The sequence below is a fragment of the Brassica napus genome, chromosome C3 (assembly GCF_020379485.1).
Source record: "Brassica napus cultivar Da-Ae chromosome C3, Da-Ae, whole genome shotgun sequence".
Taxonomy (NCBI): Eukaryota; Viridiplantae; Streptophyta; class Magnoliopsida; order Brassicales; family Brassicaceae; genus Brassica; species Brassica napus.
The window spans coordinates 32,115,630-32,137,972 of record NC_063446.1 but is presented as its reverse complement, the minus strand read 5'-3'; the positions used below and the strand labels follow the sequence as shown (position 1 = coordinate 32,137,972).

Genomic DNA, 22,343 nt, shown 5'->3' with positions numbered 1-22,343 from the left:
GGTGAAATAAATTAACGGTTCTTATAGAACATAAAGAATACATCGGACTACATTTCAATCGTAATAAGATTAATGATTTATTTTTGGTAAAAACAAATTGGTTGAAGGAAAGCAGGCTTGTGGTAGAGAAATAATAGGTGAAGAAGAGCAGAATAGTGAGTTAGCAAAACAAAAGATGAAGAAGAGCAAGATAATGCGTTTACATAGAATAGAATAAATATAAATAAAATCAAAACCAATGGAGTTCCTTTTTTTTTTTTTAATTATGACTTTTATTCATTCACTCTTTTCCCCTGTGGAACAGGAAGGTTAATGATTAGTCTTAACAAGTTCCCTAAACTAGACAAACAGTAAACCAAATAGAAAGTACGTACTCTAGTTAAAGAAGAACTGACATAAAAGATTAATAAATAGAAACGTAGATACAGTTTTTTTTCTTTTGAAAACAAAACGTAGATACAATTACAGGCTTATTTAATTACAGTTAGGCAAGTCATCAAAATTAAAATAGCACAAAAAAGTTATGACAAAACTATTACATAAAATGAAAAATTCACAAAATAGCATTAACTAAATATAATGGTAAAATAATTAAATGATTCCAAACATTAATATTTACCTTAACCCTATCCACAAATATTAAACCTAATCACTAAAGCTAAATCAAAATATAAAATAAAATTACTTTTTATAACTAATTCTATTTAAAAAAACAAATTCTTATTGTACTCTGTTTAAAATAAGAATTTCTTTTAAAGCTATCATATATGCAAATTTCCGTGTTTACCTTAAATAGTGTTTGAGAATTTATTTTCTACATTTTTTTCTCACGTAACAATGCCAAAGAAATAAATAACAATCAATTCCAGGAATTAGTTTACAAGTCATATCAAAGATATAAATAACCCTACACATGACCTACCGACATTATCACCGACGTCGCATATAATAGGCGTTTAATTTCTTGACGTTTCATTTATGGTTTCTTTAACATTTGTATTCAGCGGTACATGTTAGTCATTAAATATTATTTGATTGGTGTGTTAAACCATTGTTTGCATTAAAATATAGAGCATAAAATAATTTAGGTGAACTGAGTTGATCGATGCGGAATATTGATGAAAATATACAATGCTTTGCAGAATTTTTAAAAAGATGTATGTAGATTGATGTGGGATTCGATAAGAGCATGTTCACCAGTTTTATGGCTGTGATCGAGGCTGAGACAAGCATATCCAAGAGCTTGTACTAAAGAGAGAAATATATTCTTGACTTTTGGGCAAAAAATAATTGGTTGAAGGAAAGCAGGCTTGTGGTAGAGAAATAATAGGTGAAGGAGAGCAGAATAGTGAGTTAGCAAAAGAAGAAGAAGAGCAAGATAATGTGTTTACATTGAACATTTAGAAAACAAGTGTTGATTCTTTGGATGTTACAGCAAACCAACGGGCCTTGGACTAGTGGCACTTGAGGGATAACCCCAATACGGTGAACCCGCAGTTCGATCCCCGTTGCCACCAGAATTTAACATTGCACTTCTGGAACCCACAGAATAGTCGGTTGACCTCGGTCGCCGGACACTGTGGTAAAAAAAAATGTTATAGCAAAAAAAAAAATTATTTTCTGACATGATTAAGGTATTAGAAGTGTTTCTTCTCAATAAAATTTATCTGTCAGAGCATTTCCTCCTATGTACACCTCTATATGTTTTTCTAAAATAGAAATCTCTATTATAGAGATGGAATTGTTCTAATGTATGCTTTCATAATAGAACTTTTCTATTTTAGAGAAAATATAGAGAAAAATAATTTTTTGTCTCTATATTTGAAAGTGAAAATAGCATATTTTTATATTTTCTACTATAAATAGAGGAATTCTATTATAGAGTCGTACATTAGAGCAAATCCAATTCTATAATAAATTTTTTTTATTTTAGAAAAAATATAAAAATAAAAATAGGTTGAAGTGAGTTAGAGATAATCCTAGTAACACTGCAATGCTTATGTTTCTCCACCACTTTATGTGATGGTTTTGCAAAGCTACTTTATGAATATTCATAAAGCACAACACAGACTGGACGAGCATAAAATAAAATAATCATCATTGGTGAGAAACAGTCAAAACCTGGCGGTGGCATGAAATATCAGTTAACACCAAGTCGATAGGATCCTACTTACATTGGTCCCACATCTCAATGTCGCTTCTTTTGTTATTTTCTCATTATTTTCATGGAAAGTATTCTTATTTACCCTACTTAGAAAATTTATATTCTTACTATCCCACTCTTTTTCTAACTACCCCATCTTTATCCACCATTATTCATTTTCCCTTCTTACCCTTTTTATTTATTATTTCTTTTTCATAATTTTCAAATACTACGGAATCCACAACCATTTTTTTTTAATTCTTTTATTTATCTGGATGGATCCCATATTATTTTTTTGTACAGACCAAATTATTTTTTAGAATTTTTTAAAAAACTTTCAGCTGGATCCCATATTTTATTTTCCAAAACAAATTGTTAAATGATTTATATAGCTAAAATTTATAAAATATAAAAAAATTCTATTTATCTTGAAATAATAATTTCATAAACAATTAAATAACAAAATAAATTATTAAAATAATATCTTAAGCAATAATTAATTTTCAAGAATAAATTTAATAAAATATTTATATAAATTAATTTTATTTAACTAAAATTTTATGTATTTTATATAAAGCAATCAAATTTAGAATAAGATATTCCATATTTAAATCAAATATTAATTTCAAATATATATATATATATGTATTATTTCAATAATATTTAAAAAATACAAAATTTAATAAAATGTTATTTAAATAACATTTTAATCAATAATTAATTTTAAAATGAAATTTACTAAAAACTTTATATAAATTCGGTTTAAATAAAGGTATTTCAAAACTATAAATTTAGTAAAACGTATATTCAATAATATTTTAATAAAAACTTAATTTCAGATTTATTTAATTTAAGTTTTTATATATTTTATATGGCCTTCAGATTGAAAAATAATATATTTCATATTTTTACTATATATATTTGTAATTAAATTAACAATATATATATAAACTATAAATAATATTCTCTTTGTTTTATAAAAAGTAATTTTGACACTTTTTCTTGTTAAGTAAAGAGTATCATTTAAGATTTCAATTCAGTTATATATATTCTAACTTTAATACTCCCTCCGTTTTTGAAAAAGTGTCGTTGTAGACAATTTTTTTCGTTACAAAATAAGTGTCTTTTTCGATTTTCAATGCAAAATTTATTAGTTTTATTCAGTAATTTATTTATCTATTAGTTGAAATATGGTTAGGTGTATTGGTAATTGTGTTTTTATATAGAAAATGTACAAAATTAATTGTTTCCTTAATCCCTGTGCACAGACCCAAAACGACACTTAATATGAAACAGAGTGAGTATTATTTATAAAATGCTTTGATTTTATAAATAATTTATCTTTCTTAAAATATTTTGACTAAATAGATTTTTAATTAGGTGCATGAATGCACTCAGATCATTTTTAATCTTTGTGAAAAATATCAAGATTACATTCTTAGAAACGGAAGGATATACATTATGTTATATAAATTTGAAGATTTTATATTATATTTTTAATATAAATGTGTATGTGGACTACTAGCACTACTAGGACTACTTCGTACTACCTTGTATTACTTTGAACTACTATATATTATACATATTTTTAAGAACTTTATTTTTTTGGCTTATTATATATTTTTAGCAGATATAACTTATATATTTTGGATTATCTGTCCACATTTGTGTTTAGATATAAAATTAGTAATGAAAATTTTAATATTTTTAAAGTTGTTAGAAAAATTATCACTTCCACAAAACAAATTCTTTACATTTCCATATCTAATGTCTTGATTGTGATGTCATAATAAGGTGAATCACACAAATTACATATTTTCAGAATTTTGTTTCTACAAAAATGTTATATTATTGTGAACTACCTTGAACTATCTTAAAATACATTGAATTACTATGTATTATGCATGTTTCTAATAATTTTAATTTTTGTCTTATCATTTATTTTTAGAAGATATATATCATATATTATGTGATAATATGTCAATATATGTGTTTATTTGTCAAATTAGATATAAGATATTCTTAATTTCCCAAGTTGATAGAAAACTTCTCATTTCCATAGAAAACATTCATATACTTCCATATTTCCATATTAATGTCTTGATGAGCATGCCATAATGAAGTGAATAACAGAAAAAAAAACATGTTTTTGAAAAACAAATTATAGCAATGTGTTATATACATATATTGGTATTACTAATAAATTTGATTTTTTGATGTTGTATTACTAAAAAATGTTGTAATTTGCAAAAGTATTACTATGAAGAAGAAAATATTACTATCACCTTGAGTAATACTAAGTGTAAATATTCAAACATGTGTTCTCTCTTTTTAACAGGCTTTGATTGCTAATACTTCGTCCTATGAGATTAACATATTCAAATCAGAGATATACATATCTATTTTTAAATATAATTTAAAATATTTTTTACATTATTTTAATTTTATGTTCAATTAAATTAAATTTATATTAAAATATTAGTAAGAAAATAATAAAATCTAAAATAATGATAAATTTTATTGTAAATTATAATTTAAATTAAAAAGTTTTATACAGGAAAACACTAGTTACTAATAAATGTTGAAATTTGCAAAAATATTAATATAAACAAAGTAATATTAATACTACATTGGATACTTATTAACTGTAAATATAATATTAATTAAATACTTTTTCAGACATGTGTGAAATATGTTTTTTTGGTCAAATGGTTGAATATGTTTATCAAGTTTTAAACATATACAAAAACCAAAATCCTTAAATAACATTATTAAATAAGACATCAATTTTTTAATTAATATATAGTAGTAACATTCTTAAATAAGACATCACTAGTAAATAACATTCTTAAATAACATTCTTAAATAAGACATCCTTCTGGTTTAAAAACAGAGAGCTTGAGATCAAGGTCAACCCTTTGTGGAGATGGAAATTTGGTTTCTTTGTGAAGATGAGATGGTGCGAAAAAAGGATTTCAATCTCTTTGTTGGCCTACGGTTTCAGCAGAGAAGAAGGAGAGAGAAGAAGAGACAATATTTTTTTGAGAGATTGATGAGGACGAAGATGAGGAAGAGAACACGTGTTAAGGGGAGGAAGATACCCGGGTTAGATCCGATTGGGCTTGGATCGGATGGGTTAACTTAGGTTGGATCTGTAGATACGCAAATTCATTAAGGGCATTTTTGTAGTTAGCCATGTTTTCAATTTAAAAATAAATGAAAAAAATTGATATATTATAAGTGGGGTATTTAAAATTAATTTCAGAGAGTTTGTAGGGTGTTTTAGAATTTTGTCCTATTTTCATCCTAATCATCGCTTTTCCTTTTTTTAGTTTATGGAAAAATGGGAAACAACCCCCGAGAAATATTACTGATACTAGTTTTTAGACTTTTGAGTGGCAAATCATAATTCATAAAATCTAGGTCCGTTTTATCAGATTATATGAATTATCCAAATAGGTTATAGTAATAACAAAAACAAATGAATACTAGTGTATTGTTCGATCCAGCTAATTCCTCTCTATCTTTGACCCCAACTATATGCATAACACATGTACACGCTTTTGTTTGTTTGAACTATACAGTATATATAAACACACACACACACGAATCTTTAGGCTCACATCTTCTCTATCAGATTTTTTGGGACAGCAACAAATCGCTTAGTTATTCTTCTTGAAGACCTGAGGGATTCACGTTTTATGTCAACGATGATGGAGAGACCAGGCCGCAGCTCAGATTCCGGAACTCAGCGGCATCCCAGTCGTCTACTAAAGCGACCTCCGTCGTTAAACATCGTTCCGGCTCCCGCGAATAACTAGGCAACTGCTATCCCTCTCCTCTCGCCTTTAGCTCTTTCCCCAGAATCACCGGTCAACCAACCGCCGGTTGAGAATCAGACGAAAGCTGTTACTGCGACGGTTGCACCGGTTTTCAAGACGTGGCAGCATCCGGCGGCGCCGTTTTGTTATGAGCCATCATCGACGTTTGTTCCACCGTTCGTACCGGTTTAGAACTATTGTTTTTAGATCCAACGGTTCAGAAAGTACAGTTTCCTTTCTTTTTAGGTTCTGCGTAGTAGATCAAACGGTCCAGATTTACGCCTTTTGTTTTTATTATTGTGTGGTTGGAACAACGCGATTTCCGTATAGATGACAAATAAAACGATTATTAAATAAGAATGTTTATGTTTTCTAACGCCATGAAAGAAGCTGTTTATAAGATCTGTACTCTCCCCATTTCAGGAAAACTGGGATGAACAACCTTAAAACAAATTATAATTCATTCACTATCTAAAACTCCTAACTCACCTATACAATTTGCTTCTTATATATAATATTGTCATATTGCCCTTCGCATATAATCGGTGAAACCTGTAAAAAAAAACTAGTTTAATAATAATAATACTGAAACATAACTCGTAGCCTTTTGAAAAACATACATTTTCATATGTAATTTATTTTGATAACTTTGCAAAAGATGAAAGTCTTCTTACCAGATTTATTCTGGAATTGATTTTTTCTCACAAGAAGGACAACCAATTGTGGTAAATAAAAGACTTAAGGCGTACACGGTGAATAGACACACCAACTCTTTCATTTATTTTTTTCCTTCTCTTAACTCATTGATTTTCAGTTTCATAATCATGATCAAAACTTCTCTAAAGCATTTACAAAGTCAATTTGAGACAATAATTTTATACTACTTGAGACAATAGTTCTATCATATTTCTTATATATGTAATAATCTGCCAGTTATAAGTTCATAATTAGGGTTTAGTTTGTGTAATATTATAAAACAGTTTATAGATTGTATTTGGGTTTATAGGTTCCTGGTTAGGGTTTAGATTTACTAAGTAGGAGTTTAGGTATAGTAGTCAGCAATTTTGGGTGGATTAATTATGTATAGTTCTTACCGCATTTTGGGTGTTGTACTATGTCACTGAGATAAAATTGTACACTCACAACCTATGGTTAAGATTATATTTGGGTTTAGATTTAGTAACTAGGGAGTTCGTTTAGGGTTTAATATTTAAATAGGAGGTATGGTTTAGGATTTTGTGATTAAGATTTAGGGTTTAGTATTTGGAAGGTGAGGGTTGAGTTTTCGGTTTAGTGATAACAGTTTAGAGTTTAATATTTAAAGTTGGGTGTGAGTCAGTCATTATATACTATTCATAAAGGTTCCATACGATGCCGTCTACGTTGAGAAAATTTGCAGTATATTATATAGATTCTATTTGAGTTTATAGTTCAGTTATTTGGGTTTAGATTTAGTAACTAGAGAGTTTGTCTAGGGTTTAAAATTTAAGTGGGTGGGTATAGTAGTCAAATTTGGTTAGATAGCATATAAACCCTTATATTAGTGTACTATACTATATTAGTTTATTCGTAATGATCAAAACTTCTCTAAAGCGTTTACAAAGTCAAATTGTGACAATATTTCTATACTATTTGAGACAATAGTTGTATACTATTTCTTAAATATGTAATAATTTGCCATGTTATAGATTCCTTGTTAGGGTTTAGATTGTCTAATACTGAAAAATAGTTTATAGATTGTATTTGGGTTTATAGGTTCCTGGTTAGGGTTTAGATTTACTAAGTAGGGGTTTGGGTAAAGTAGTCAGCGATTTTGGGTGGGTTTATTATGTATAGTTCTTACCGCATCTTGGGTGTTCACTACAAGAAAACACAGTTTTAGCAAGGAAATTTAACGAGGAAAACTATTCCTCGTGAAATTACGATGACTTAACGATGAAATTGCGAGGAAATAAAGTTTCGTCGTAATGGCCTTGTAAAATACCGAGTAAAGATTTTCCTCGTAAAATCGTCGTAAGTTAACGTGGTTTTTCCGAGAAAAATGTGTTTCGTCGCAAATTCGTCGTAATTTTAGCATGATTTTTACGAGGAAATAACTTACGAGGAAAGAACGAGAAATCCACCAACTTAACACGTTTTTTTTGCCACCAACCTAATTTTTCGTCGTAAATTCCTAGCAAAATTCAACTACCAGATTCGAAAATTTTCTATATATATGGAGGTTTGAACATAATTTTAAGCACACCAACAAGAAAAAAAAAAGTGAAAAAAATGTCGGGCTTGGGAAATATTTTCGAGTTGCGGAGGTGGATGTATATGCATAGAGATGCTAACGGGAGAGTGACGAAAGAATATCTTGCTGGGTTGGAGCGTTTTATGCATCAAGCAGATTCTACACCGCTCGCCCAAGAAAGCGGTAAAATATTCTGTCCTTGTAGGAAATGTAACAATTCAAAGTTGGCAAATCGTGAAAATGTTTGGAAGCATTTAGTAAATAGAGGTTTCACGCCAAATTATTATATCTGGTTTCAACATGGAGAAGGTTATAGTTATGATCAGAATGAAGCTAGTAGTAGTAATAACAACTTTCAAGAAGAACCGGTTGATCATCAATTGCATAATGCACATAGTTACCATCAGGAGGATCAGCCGATGGTAGATTATGATAGGGTTCATGATATGGTAACTGATGCATTCGTAGCTCATGATGATGAAGATGAAGAACCTAACATAGATTCAAAAAAGTTTTATGAAATGTTAGATGCGGCAAATCAACCACTTTACAGTGGTTGTAGAGAAGGTCTCTCTAAATTGTCATTGGCTGCTAGAATGATGAATATTAAAACTGATCACAATCTACCTGAAAGTTGCATGAACGAATGGGCAGATTTATTTAAAGAGTATTTGCCGGAAGACAATGAGTCTGCTGATTCTTATTATGAGATTCAGAAACTGGTTTATAGTCTTGGGTTGCCTTCGGAGATGATAGATGTTTGCATCGACAACTGCATGATCTACTGGGGAGATGATGAGAAGTTGGAAGAATGTCGATTCTGCAAGAAACCACGATTCAAGCCGCAAGGAAGGGGACGTAATAGGGTACCGTACCAAAGGATGTGGTACCTACCAATTACAGATAGATTGAAAAGATTGTACCAATCGGAGCAGACTGCTGGAAAGATGAGGTGGCATGCCGAGCATACTCAGACGGATGGTGAGATGACTCATCCATCAGATGCAAGAGCCTGGAAACATTTTAACAAAGTACATCCGAATTTCGCTAGCAATAGCCGGAATGTGTACCTCGGATTATGCACAGATGGATTTAGTCCATTTGGAATGTCAGGGAGACAATATTCATTGTGGCCTGTCTTTCTTACGCCATACAACCTGCCACCGGAGATGTGCATGCAACGGGAGTTTTTATTCTTGACCATATTAATACCCGGTCCGAAGCATCCAAAAAGGTCACTTGATGTTTTCCTACAACCACTGATAAAAGAGTTGAAGGATTTGTGGTCAACAGGGGTGAGGACGTATGACTGCTCAACGAAGAAGAATTTTACGATGCGAGCTATGCTTTTGTGGACCATAAGTGACTTTCCTGCCTATGGGATGTTGTCTGGATGGACTACACATGGGAGATTAGCTTGTCCATATTGTAATGGAACGACAGATGCATTTCAACTGAAGAATGGTAGAAAGACAAGTTGGTTCGATTGTCACCGTCGATTTCTTCCAGTTGGCCATCCGTACCGAAGAAACAAGAATTTGTTTAGGCACAAAAAGGTTGTGAGAGACACTCCTCCTCCATATCTAACTGGAGAACAAATTGAAGCGCAAATCGACTACTACGGAGCTAACGAAACAGTTCGCTGGGGTGGTAATTGGCATGTCCCTCGTAATATGCCTGATTCTTACGGTGTTCATCACAACTGGCACAAGAAGAGTATATTTTGGGAGTTACCATATTGGAAGGATCTCCTTCTGCGCCACAACCTTGATGTGATGCATATAGAGAAGAATTTCTTTGAGAACATCATGAATACAATATTGAATGTCCCAGGGAAGACAAAAGACAACATAAAATCGAGGTTGGACTTGCCGGATATTTGCTCAAGAAGTGAGTTACATATAAAAAGCAATGGCCAAGTTCCCGTTCCAATTTTTAGATTGTCTTCAGAAAAAAAGTCGGTTTTGTTCAATTGGGTGGCATCAGAAGTGAAGTTCCCTGATGGGTATGTTTCAAATCTTTCAAGATGTGTTGAAAAGGGTCAAAAGTTCTCCGGGATGAAGAGTCATGATTGTCATGTCTTTATGCAACGACTTCTGCCATTTGCATTTGCGGAGCTACTTCCAACAAACGTACATGAAGCACTTGCAGGTAGTTTACAATAGGACAATAATATTAAATTGGTTTAGTTTACAATAATAGTATTTGACTAACAATGTGTTTAATTGTTTTTGGAATAGGCATTGGAGCATTTTTCAGGGATTTGAGCACACGCACTCTTAAAGAAGAAGTCGTAGAACAGCTTCAGGAGAACATTCCTATCTTATTGTGCAACTTGGAGAAGATATTTCCTCCAGGCTTTTTTGACGTGATGGAGCATCTAGCTATCCACCTCCCATATGAGGCATTGCTTCGTGGACCGGTACATTACGGATGGATGTATCAGTACGAGCGAGCCATGAAATATTTGAAGGGAAAAGCAAAGAACCTCGCCAAAGTTGAAGGTTCTATAATTGCTGGAAGTTTGACAGAAGAAGTTTCTCACTTCACATCGTACTACTTTGCGTCAAAAGTACGTACACGAAGAAGAGCTCCAAGAAGATATGATGATGGTGGCGTTGCGCCCACATATGCAGTTGTTGGTGTTCCAGAAATCTTTAGCCAGATTGGACGACTTGGTGGGAAATCAAAACAGGTTTGGTGGTCGAGTGAAGAAGACGCTCATAGTGCACACACCTATATTCTACTCAATTGCGAGGATCCATTGATGCGTTATTTTGAAAGGTAACTTAAATTGAGTATACATTATATAATTGAGAGAGATTAATTCATGTAAAATGTGAATTTACAGCATGTTTGTTTCACAAGTCGAAGAAACATTTCCTGGTATATCCACAAGTGACGTAGACAAAAGAAAAGATCAACACTTTGTTAAGTGGTTGAAGAATCAGGTATTAATCAAATACTTTTAAAATTTTCATACATGAATGATTTGTATTTCAACGTTCTTTTTATTTTTAAATAGGTTGATTATGACGACGATGCAGATTATCCTAAGTGGTTACACGAAGTAATTCAATCTCCACTTGTAAAGGTCACCACATCACAGATGTATTTCACACGAGGCTATACTTTTCACACATATGAGTATGGTAAACAGCGGGCAACCAGTAACTATGGAATTTGTGTGAAAGGAGAAACAGATTTCTACGGAATCTTGACGGAGATTATTGAAGTCGAATTCCCAGGGATATTGAAGCTAAAATGCGTCCTCTTCAAGTGTGAATGGTTCGACCCCGTCGTCAATAGAGGTGTTCGGTTGAACAAATTCGGTGTAGTAGATGTCAACGGTGGCCGGAGGTACAACAAATTCGAGCCCTTCATCTTAGCTTCACAAGCAGACCAAGTTAGCTTCCTTCCATACCCACGGATGAGAGAGTCGGGTATAAATTGGTTAGCCGTGATCAAAGTTACACCTCGAGGACGAATCATCGTAGGAGAAGAACCACCATTGCAAGAAGAACAAATAAATGAAGTTCATGAACCTGAACAAGAAATTGATGACATCCTTCTCATTGATCCGCATAATCACGAGTATGAAGATCTTACCGAAGATCCCACGGAGGAAGCTGTTGAAGACGAGTTTCATGTAAATGATGATGTTTCAAGTGATGACGAGAATGTCGATGAATCCGATTAATGTATTTCATATTTGTATGAGTTTGATTTATTATATATAATTAAAGATAATGGGAGTTTATTTATAAATAAGATATCGACATTAATTATAAGTAAAGGAATTGTGTTTTTATAATTTTCGGTTTGGATTAGAATGAATTGCTTGAGGTTAAAGGATAGAAGTGTTTGATATATGAAGTAGAAGATAAAGAAGATGTGGTTTGGGATTTGGGGTTTCGTTTTAGGGGTTTAGAGACAGTCGTCGTACTTTCCACGTTATCTCACGGGAATTTTACGACGATTTATAATACATTACCTCGCATATTCCACGGTAACAGTAAACGTCGTAAGAGCCTCGTTAACTTACGTGGAATAAGAGACGATTTATAATTAAAAAAGCGGACCTCGCTTATTCCACGTAAGACTAAAACGTCGTAAGAGCCTCGTTAACTTACGTGGAATGAGCGAGGTTAGCTTTTTTATTTTACTTTTCGTCGTTAATTCGTCGGTAAATATACTAAAATGAAACCCAAATCCCTAAACCCCAAATGTGCAAACCCTAAAACTCCCCATCCTACTTCATATAAACTAAAAAAAAATTAATTTTCAATTTTTTTTTATGTTTTTAAACCTTTCATATATGATTTGTAGAGTGTGTTTGATTTGTTGTGTGATATGTCAAATTCAAAATTTGTAAAATTGTTTTCCAACGTATTAAACCTTTCAAATTCAAAAAAATATATATATTGAAGTTAAAGGGTTAGAAATATATGAAGTATAAGATAAGAAATATAAGGAAGATAGGGTTTGAGGTTTGGAGATAAGAAAGATAGGGTTTGAGGTTTGGGGTTTAAAATTTTAGGGGTTAGCAAAAAAAGCCTCGCTATTTGCACGTAAAATCGATGATAAAAACAAAAATCGTCGCAAGAACGACGTTAAATAAAACACGGGCCTCTGTATATCCTCGTTAATTTGCTTGGGCCTTGCGACGAAACAAAAGACGGGCCCACGTAAAATCGATGATAAAACAAAAATCGTCGCAAGAACGACGTTAAATAAAAGACGGGCCTCTGTATATCCTCGTTAATTTGCTTGGGCCTTGCGACAAAACGAAAGACGGGCCTCTGTCTTTCCTCGTTATTTTGCGACGAATTGTCGACGAACACTAATCCTATATATAGGCGAAACCGCAGCCCTCTTCATTTCCTCTCTAATTCCTCTCTAGAGCCTTTCTATTTCCTCTCAACATGGTAACTCTCTTTCCTCTCTAAGTAGTTTAGGGAATTTAGATTAGGTGGTTAGTTTAGGGAATTTAGTTTACGAAATTAGTTTACAAAATTTAGGTTTCCTCATTTTATTAATTACGTAGTTAATACTGTTCATAATTTTTTATTTACTCTTGAATTTAATTTAGAAATTTAAATTTTGCAGACTATTCGTAGGCACCAGCGTAGTGCTCACTACTCGCAGATGTTCGGTCCACCGGGTAGTCGGTTAGACCCGTCTTCACTTCCCGGTTCTTCTTCAGCTCCTGGTTCTTCGGGTCAGCAGGAGACCGTCCCCGAGACTCAATCTTCTCAGAGAGTCTCGCCTTCTTCTACGGCATCGCCATCAGTTCCTCATGTGCCTCCTCCGGTAGCTCCTCCTCCGATGCCAGCTCCTCATGTGCCTCCTCAGATGCCCGCCCATCAGGTTCATGCTGATTTGATGGTGCCAGCGAGTTGTCCTTACTCTCAGTACACTGTTGAGGACATTCTCGGTTTGCCAGGCAGAGAAGGCTTACCGATCATAGACCCCGACCGACCTGAAGGAACTCTTTGGTATGTATGTTACATTTATTTTTTAAAATTCATTTGTGACTTTAATAAATATTTAAAACTTTGAATTTGTTTTTTTTTTCCAGGTTTGGGGTTGATAACTGCCTTGCAACAGAAGTAACCGAGACGATTAAAGGTTACTTCTCCATGGCACATCCCAACTGGAAATCCACTCCGATCTACATCAGAAGGACGTGGTTCAAGATTTACGCTGTAAGTTTTTACAATTTATTCCTGATTTATATTTTTTTAAATTTTATTTTTCTAAACTAATTATTAATGTTTTTTTTTTGCAGCAAAAATTTAATTGGTCCATGGGGGTCACTGAGAAGGTGCGGAAAGAGTTTATCGACAAGGCGAAGAAACGTTTGTTGGACACGGTCTCCAACTGGAAGGGTGACTGGATCGTGAAGGGCTATGAGCGGGGCAAACCCTCAACCATCACCACGGACGTGTGGGATGGCCTCATCCGTTACTGGAGGGATCCTGATGCCATGAGAGTCGCCCAGTCTTGCTCCGCCTCCCGTAACTCGGTAGATGAGCATGGCCACAGGGCGATGCAACATAGTACGGGCCAAAAACCACACGCCCGCGTCCGTTTGGAAATGGTACGTAATTTAAATATTTAACTTTTTGATTTTTAATATATATATATATATATATATAATAAAAACTTTCTTAACTATTTTTAGGCCAAGGAGTTGGGACGTTTACCGACTCTTATGGAACTTTTCGATCGGACCCACAAAAACAAGGCGGGCGCATTTGTAGATGAGAGGTCTGAGAAGATCTACAATGATGTGGCAGCTCGTATTGACGAGCGTGAGACCCAGCTGGCGCAGGAGTCCGCCGACGGATTACCCGTCGTCTTATCCACAATAGAAGTGGATAGAATTTACGAGGAGGTAAATTTTATATAAATTTTTTATTAATTCCATTTTACTTTAAAATTTAAATTTTAATATATATTTTATTGTTTTTTAAGGTCGCTCCTAAGAAAAAGGGACGTGTGTTGGGGATTGGTTCCGTCAACGATGTTCCGAGAGCGACTTCCTCTTATGGCCAGAGACGGGATGATGAAGTCTCTCAGCTGCGCGACGTGTTGGAGACGACACAACATCAGCTGTCGTCGACACAAAACGAGTTGGCCTCGACAAAATCGTCGTTCACAGCTCGTATGACTGGTCTCGAGAACTTCTTGGACGTCATAGCGGCCACAAATCCGGAATGGGAGGCCATGTTCAGGACCATGAGACAACAAAACCCCATTCCAGGCGAGACATCCGTGCAAGTCAACGAGGAAGATCTCTCGAGAAGGAGCGAGGAATTCTACGACGCGGCAATGCAGCATTAGTTTTTTTTTTGTTATTGTATTTTAAAATTCAAAACTTATTTATATATTATATAATTTCATTTTAATTCGGCCAAAAAAAATTTTCTATTCGATTTAATTTCAATTAAAATTTTATTAATAAATTAAATAAATATAATTTTTATTTATAAATTCAGTAAATAGAAAACAAAGTAATTTCGTCGCTAATTCCCGATGTATTAACGAGGAAAATTAACGACGAAATATCGAGGAACAATTATCGAGGATTTTACGTGGATTTACTTACGATTCTATTACGACGAATTATTTTCGTGTTTCTTACGTTTTTATTACGACGAATTTATTTAGAGGTTTTTGCGTGTCTTTTACGACGAATCATTTACGAGTTTCTTACGAGGAAGCACAACGACCGCGTTACGTGGAAACCCCACGTGGTCTTTACGACGAAAACTTAATTCTTCTTTACGAGGAAAATATAACCTCGCTAATTAACGAGGAAATGGCGACGAATCTTCTCTTACGACAATCATATAACGACGAAACGCCTTTCATCGCCATTTCCTCGTAAGCCTTCTTTTCCGAGGAAATAACGACGATTTTGGCCGTCGTTAAATTTGTGTTTTCTTGTAGTGGTTGTACTATGTCACGGAGATAGAATTGTACACTCGCAACATATGGTTAAGATTATATTTGGGTTTAGATTTAGTAACTAGTGGGTTTGTCTAGGGTTTAATATTTAAGTGGGTGGGTAGGATTTAATATATATGTTTCATACTATGGCTGATAAATTTTAAATACTCCCTCCGTTTCTAAATGTAAGTAGTTTTAGCAAAAAGAGTTTGTTTCACAATATAAGTAGTTTACATATTTCAATGCATCTTTTTCATTTATTGGATATTGTGTGACCAATGAAATAATGTTAGGTTTTTAATAATTGGTTGAATTAATTGGTTAAATGATATATTCTTTTAAATAACAATTTTCTAAATATTCGTGTTTTTAAGCAAAACTACTTATAATTAGAAACGGAAGGAGTATATAGTAAAACAGTTATAGATTATATTTGGTTTATAATTTATTGATAATTACAGTATAGATTTACTAATTAAAGATAAAAAAACAGTGATATGGATGACTTTGACACTGTTGTTGTCAATAGTGTGCACTAAATTTTAGCCACAACTCATTTTGTTGACATCATATTTAAGTATCTTATTCACCATATATTTTTTTGGCCACATCATCTCTAACAACACAAAGTCACTGGATGATTACAGGAAAAAAGGATAGAACCGAATAATAAATGACATAAATGTTAGTTATTACATTATGTCAAAATCAATGACATGCACTTAATTTCTTTTGCAATCTTAGACATCTCGCAAATTCTCCCTTCATAAAATTACATATTCTAAAGAAAAAAATTGTTTCAAAAAGATTTTTTTTTTTTGCATTTTCAATGCATATTTCATTAACTAATTGCAAACTTCAAAAAACTTAATTGCATTTATTAGATTTTTATGGGTTTAAAATTATAAGAAAAAGATAATCACAAAAAATTATGCAAATTTAATGTGTTTTATTAAAATGTGTGAAAAATCTAAAATATGGAACATTTTGAAACAGAGAGAGTATTATACATTGGTAATAGAGACAAAGAGAATTGATTATGAACTTAACATATTGTAAGAATGTTTCTGTTAATTCAAGATTAGGGGTTATGTTTTATTTGGTAAAAGCTATTTCATTTTTTTCCAAAATCTGTTAGAAAGCAACAAAAAGGAGGAGCAGAACAACACAGTACCGGCTTAAAACTATATTGAAGCCTTGGACAAGATTTTTTTTATGTATTATAATTGGTTAAACATAATATTTTGGACCCTTGTTGTAAGAAACAAACATAAATATAGATTTTTTTTATCACTAAATTTAATTAATTTTAAGATGGACCGATGGCATATGCCATGTTTATCACCTCCTAGAGCCGGCACTGGAACAACACGGTCAATACCAAGAATCATTTTGACCAACAAGAACACAATAGGGACAAAAAAGAGGTAACGAGGAATAGGGAAGAGAGTAGAGAGACGAAAAATTTAGAGAGGACAATCGGGAGAAGTTTGTGTCTTCTTAGTTATCACTTTGTTCTTAATCAGGACGTTGTTCCTAAGTTTCTCTTATGTTGAGATTGAAAATGAAGCAGCACACACAACAATCCTCAGTGAAACCGTTTCTTGATAGTAAACGTTGTGAAGCAGAGCCTAGTCACATATCTTGTGAAGCAGTTTTCTTTTTGAATTAATTTAACATTTGTTTTAAAAACGAGAGTTGTGAAAGAGATTTTTCAAACCTGGTATCAATCATTATTGTATCTTTTTAAAGGTTCTAATTCACCTCAAAGTTAACAAGTTCAAATCCCGACACTATTTCCAAGATGCTCTACGACTTTATTAGTGTCAAAAGGATACCAGCCACCGGTTAAAAAAAAGAATGATAGTCTTCGATATCCTCGGTTTCACAAAAAATGTCATTTAGACTTTTTTCACATATTAAAAATTGATTGGAATGTATTTATGTTTTTATTAATGTCATCTATTTAACCAATAAAATTTTAAATAAACACATTCATTTATTAAATCAATGTATTTTACAATTAATATTGAACTAAAAATAAGTATAAATTATATTAGAATTGTAGAACGAAACTTTCTATGTAACAAGATAAAAAATGCTAAAATACACTTAATAAGAAACATAGGAAGTACTATGCTTCCTGATGTTTTGGTATCGAATTGTTTAGCCGGTGTCACAGGATTGTATATCTAACAACTATATCTTTAGTTTCCAAGGGATTCCTTGCTTCCCTTACTTCAACTGAATTGATAAAGAAATCGCGACTTTCCTTTTCTCTTTTGACGTAAGTTACTTGGCCCACTCGACCCAACTGAATCAGAGAAGGAGATCAGACCCATAACTTGAGGTTGCTGAAGCAAATAGGCCGAAATAAGTTTCCAGACCTGGCTGGCGCTTATGTGTACAAATTCAATGTTATAAGTGCCAAATACAAAGGCGGTATAACAGAAAACGGTTTAAACATGATACAAACTTTTCAGTAATAGTTTTAGGTACAAAATAATATATCACATTGTCTTGATGGGCCATGAAATGTTGATGCCAAACAATATGAGCAAGTACTTTTTTTCTTTTTTTGAAAATAAGTGATATTAGGCTTATTTTTAAAGAAAATCCACTAGCTAAGCGGTTTACTACTTTTAAATACCTTGGTTCACTAAGCCTAAAATTTTTGTTTTCAGTGTTGGGATTGTGAAATCCCGTGTCCAACTCTTTATTATCCGATTATTATGATATTGTCCACTTTGGGCCTTAACCAAGCCCGCATGGATTTACTTTTGGTTTCCTTCCCAAAAGGCCTCGTACTAATTAGAGTTGGACATCTCTTTATATATTAGACACTCCTTGTCTAAACTTCCAATGTGGGACTTGGATTGACATCTCTCATTCTCCCCCTCAAGCTAAGGACCACACACCTTGTGCCCTTTCCTCTAGTGAATCATCTCGGTGCCTTGTCGCATCTTCGACATTCGACACCCTTAGTCGCAAGGTTACTTTGAGGTGCTTTGAAGATGCTCCCTTTCCACAGAGGAACTTCCAGGATCTTTTGACTTGATCTCTGCCGCATACCTCCCAATCCTAACTCGTTGGGTCCCGTTCATACTTGAAGGGTATTTTGGTCTTCTTGCAGAATCTCGTCAAACCTGGAAGTTTATCAATGACAACATCAAACAATGGATGGATGTAGATCCAAAATCCTTCGTGCGTGGAGCCCTAGTCACGTCAGCCATCTTGCCGTCACGATCTCTTGTTCACAAGCACCAGGATCTTAAGCTACAACTTAAGCTTAGATCGAGTCTCCAACCTGAGGCTCTGATACCAATTCAGATCTCTTAGAAACACAAAGAGTTATAAGAACAACTTTTCTTATTAGCTTTAGAAACTACTCAAAACTAAAGCTCTCAATATGTTTCTCTCAGATCATGTGGAACACCTCTCCATTAGACCTATATTTATATGAAAGACAATTCCCTTTAACATGTGGGATACGAAAAACACAAACCTAACCTAAATAGAAACTTCTTTTTCCTATTTCTAGGTTTCCTTATTGTGTTTATCTTAACATATTAAACATGTAATAATATGTTAAGTTTCCACAAGCTTGGAATTATCCAACATTCACCCCCTTAATTCCAACTTGAATTAGGGAGATCAATTTCTTGAACTTCGATTAAGCTCCTCATTTGCTTGAACATAATCCTCAAGTAATCCTCCTTCACCACACCATGGTGTGCGAATCCACCCATTGAATTCACATCTTTCTCAAGGTTAGACTAGATGCTCTCCTCGCTTCCGTACCGCCTCTTCTTAGAATTGGCCCAGTTCTTGTAGAACCTTCTCCTGACCTCTTCACTTAAGTTGCGATGAGTCTTGTGGCTGAAGCTCACTGCGACGATAACTCTGGTCACGTCCGCCATCTTGCGTACGTGAGCTCTGGTAAGGATGTCGGCCTTCTGCTCAACACCCAACAGTTTTATCTCTGGTTCGTCTTCAGCCTTTGAGAACCTTGACTCCATTGGTACGTGCGTTGTGTTACACGCTTCCACCTTTGTGTCACACACTCCTATGTGAGTCGTGTTACACGCTTCCATCCGTGTGTCACATACCCGTGTATATTTAACACCAGCCGATCTATCCACAGGCTCACACGTCTTGTTTCTTGTGATAGAATCCACCTCGGCTGCCATAGCTTCAAATATATTCTCTTCACCGAATAGATTGAACTCATGTGAGGCAAACTCTCCTCCTCTATTGGTGCATCCTAGAATGAACATAGCTGAGGTAACTTCTCCTCCTCTATCGGTGCAACCTAGATTGAACATAACTGAGGCAAGCTCTCCTCCTTTATCGGTGTGAAATCTTTTGAACCAATAGAATGCCTCACGATTATCTGCTGGCGTTGGTGGTGCGATTCGCCCACATAAATCTCCATGCAGTAACTCCTTCATCCTCATCGACAAAGATCCTGCGGGCTTGGTTAAGGCCCACATTGGAAGTTTAGACAAGGAGTGTCTAATATATAAAGAGATGTCCAACTCTAATTAGAACGAGGCCTTTTGGGAAGGAAACCAAAAGTAAATCCATGCGGGCTTGGTTAAGGCCCAAAGTGGACAATATCGTACTAATCAGACAATATAGAGTTGGACACGGGATTTCACAATCCCAACAATTGGTATCAGAGCGGTTTGACGAGATTCTGCAAGAAGACCAAAATACCCTTCAAGTATGAACAGGACCCAACGAGTTAGGATTGGGAGGTATGCGGCAGAGATCAAGTCAAAAGATCCTGGAAGTTCCTCTGTGGAAAGGGAGCATCTTCAAAGCACCTCAAAGTAACCTTGCGACTAAGGGTGTCGAATCTCGAAGATGCGACAAGGCACCGAGATGATTCGCTAGAGGAAAGGGCACAAGGTGTGTGGTCCTTAGCTTGAGGGGGAGAATGAGAGATGTCAATCCAAGTCCCACATTGGAAGTTTAGACAAGGAGTGTCTAATATATAAAGAGATGTCCAACTCTAATTAGTACGAGGCCTTTTGGGAAGAAAACCAAAAGTAAATCCATGCGGGCTTGGTTAAGGCCCAAAGTGGACAATATCGTACTAATCGGATAATAAAGAGTTGGACACGGGATTTCACAATCCCAACAATCAAACCGCTCTGATACCAATTGTTGGGATTTTGAAATCTCGTGTCCAACTCCTTATTATCCGATTAGTACGATATTGTCCACTTTGGGCCTTAACCAAGCCCGCATGGATTTACTTTTGGTTTTCTTCCCAAAAGACCTCGTACTAATTAGAGTTGGACATCTCTTTATATATTAAACACTACTTATCTAAACTTCCAATGTGGGACTTGGATTGACATCTCTCATTCAGTTTCCAGCCGATAAAATTTTAGGGCCGAGTCTGGAAAAAGTAGAAATCTAAAAACAGAGAAAATTATCGGAGTAGAGTTCAAAGTTTTCTCTCCGGTAAGAGTAAAGTCGTTGGCAATTTCTCAATCAATAAAAAATGTAAATTTACTATAACAAATGTTTAAAAAACGTTTTTTTTTTTTTTTTTTTGAAAAAGGGCTTAAATGTTTAAAAAACGTTTCTCCCAAACAAATATAACCAGAACGTTAACTTTCGTTACATGAATAGTTTTGAAGAATTTGTATGAAAGAAAGTTAACGGATACCTTTTAGTTTAAGGAAAATCACATTTTTAACTGGATTCCTTTTTGTTTAATCAAACTCGTTAAGCTGGGCCAGTCTGCTAAGACTATATTACAAGTTCATGCAAAAAGCTCTACATGACGACGGTGCAGAGACTATAAATATAATATTAACCTAAAGATTTCGTAAACCATCTCAAAAGTTTCTTCTGAACTACTGGGTGATCCGTTGTTCAGTACTCTGGCCTGAGGAATTCTTCAGGATATATATAGATTTTTTGGATTTATCAATAGATATTTTTGCATGCAGCTTGATAATATTGTTTCAGTTTAATAAATCCAGAGTATCTCATTATGGTGGAGTGCTAGATCAAGAGATGTGATATTTTGGCTTGCAGCGTGATAATCTATTGTTTCAAAACAAAATCTATGTTTACTGAATGTTTTCAAAATCGAAAATTTCAAATGGTTTGGCAAACAAAGGTAAAAAGTATTTTAAAAAGTTCTATAAGCGTTAACGGATAGAGAGATGAAAGAAGTCGCAAAAGGTTACTCAAGATACGGATAGAGAGATGAAAGAAGTCGCAAAAGGTTACTCAAGATACAAAACAAAAAAAGGTTACTCAAGGTAGGAATCTTAGAGAGAATATGATAAATTGGATATTCTTCTCTTTTGAGTTCTGCTGAAAGTAAACCCTTGGTAAGTTAATTTTACACAAACGTATTCATCATGAGAGAAACATTCTAGGTTAATCTAGTTTTTTTTTTTGGTTAATCTAGTTACGTAAACTAAGTTTCATAACTATCGTATGATAATATTAAGGTAGCTAATGAGAGGATCCTTGATATCTATACCTGGGCAGTGTGAAACCTGCTTTTAAACCAATATTTGACTTTCTTCATCCCTTATTTATTTCTTAGCACTATGCCTATATAGACTGACTATCACATGCATCTTTACAATCATAATTTCGTTTAAACATCAAGGCTATACTTTATATCAGCTCACATGGGCCTGCAAGAATGTAG

At 34.0% G+C, this 22,343-nt stretch overlaps 1 pseudogene; it reads left to right on the top strand.

The window, feature by feature from the left end:
* Window positions 1-5,575: 5,575 nt before the first annotated feature.
* LOC106435429 lies at window positions 5,576-6,340 on the top strand (annotated as a pseudogene).
* Window positions 6,341-22,343: the final 16,003 nt, after the last annotated feature.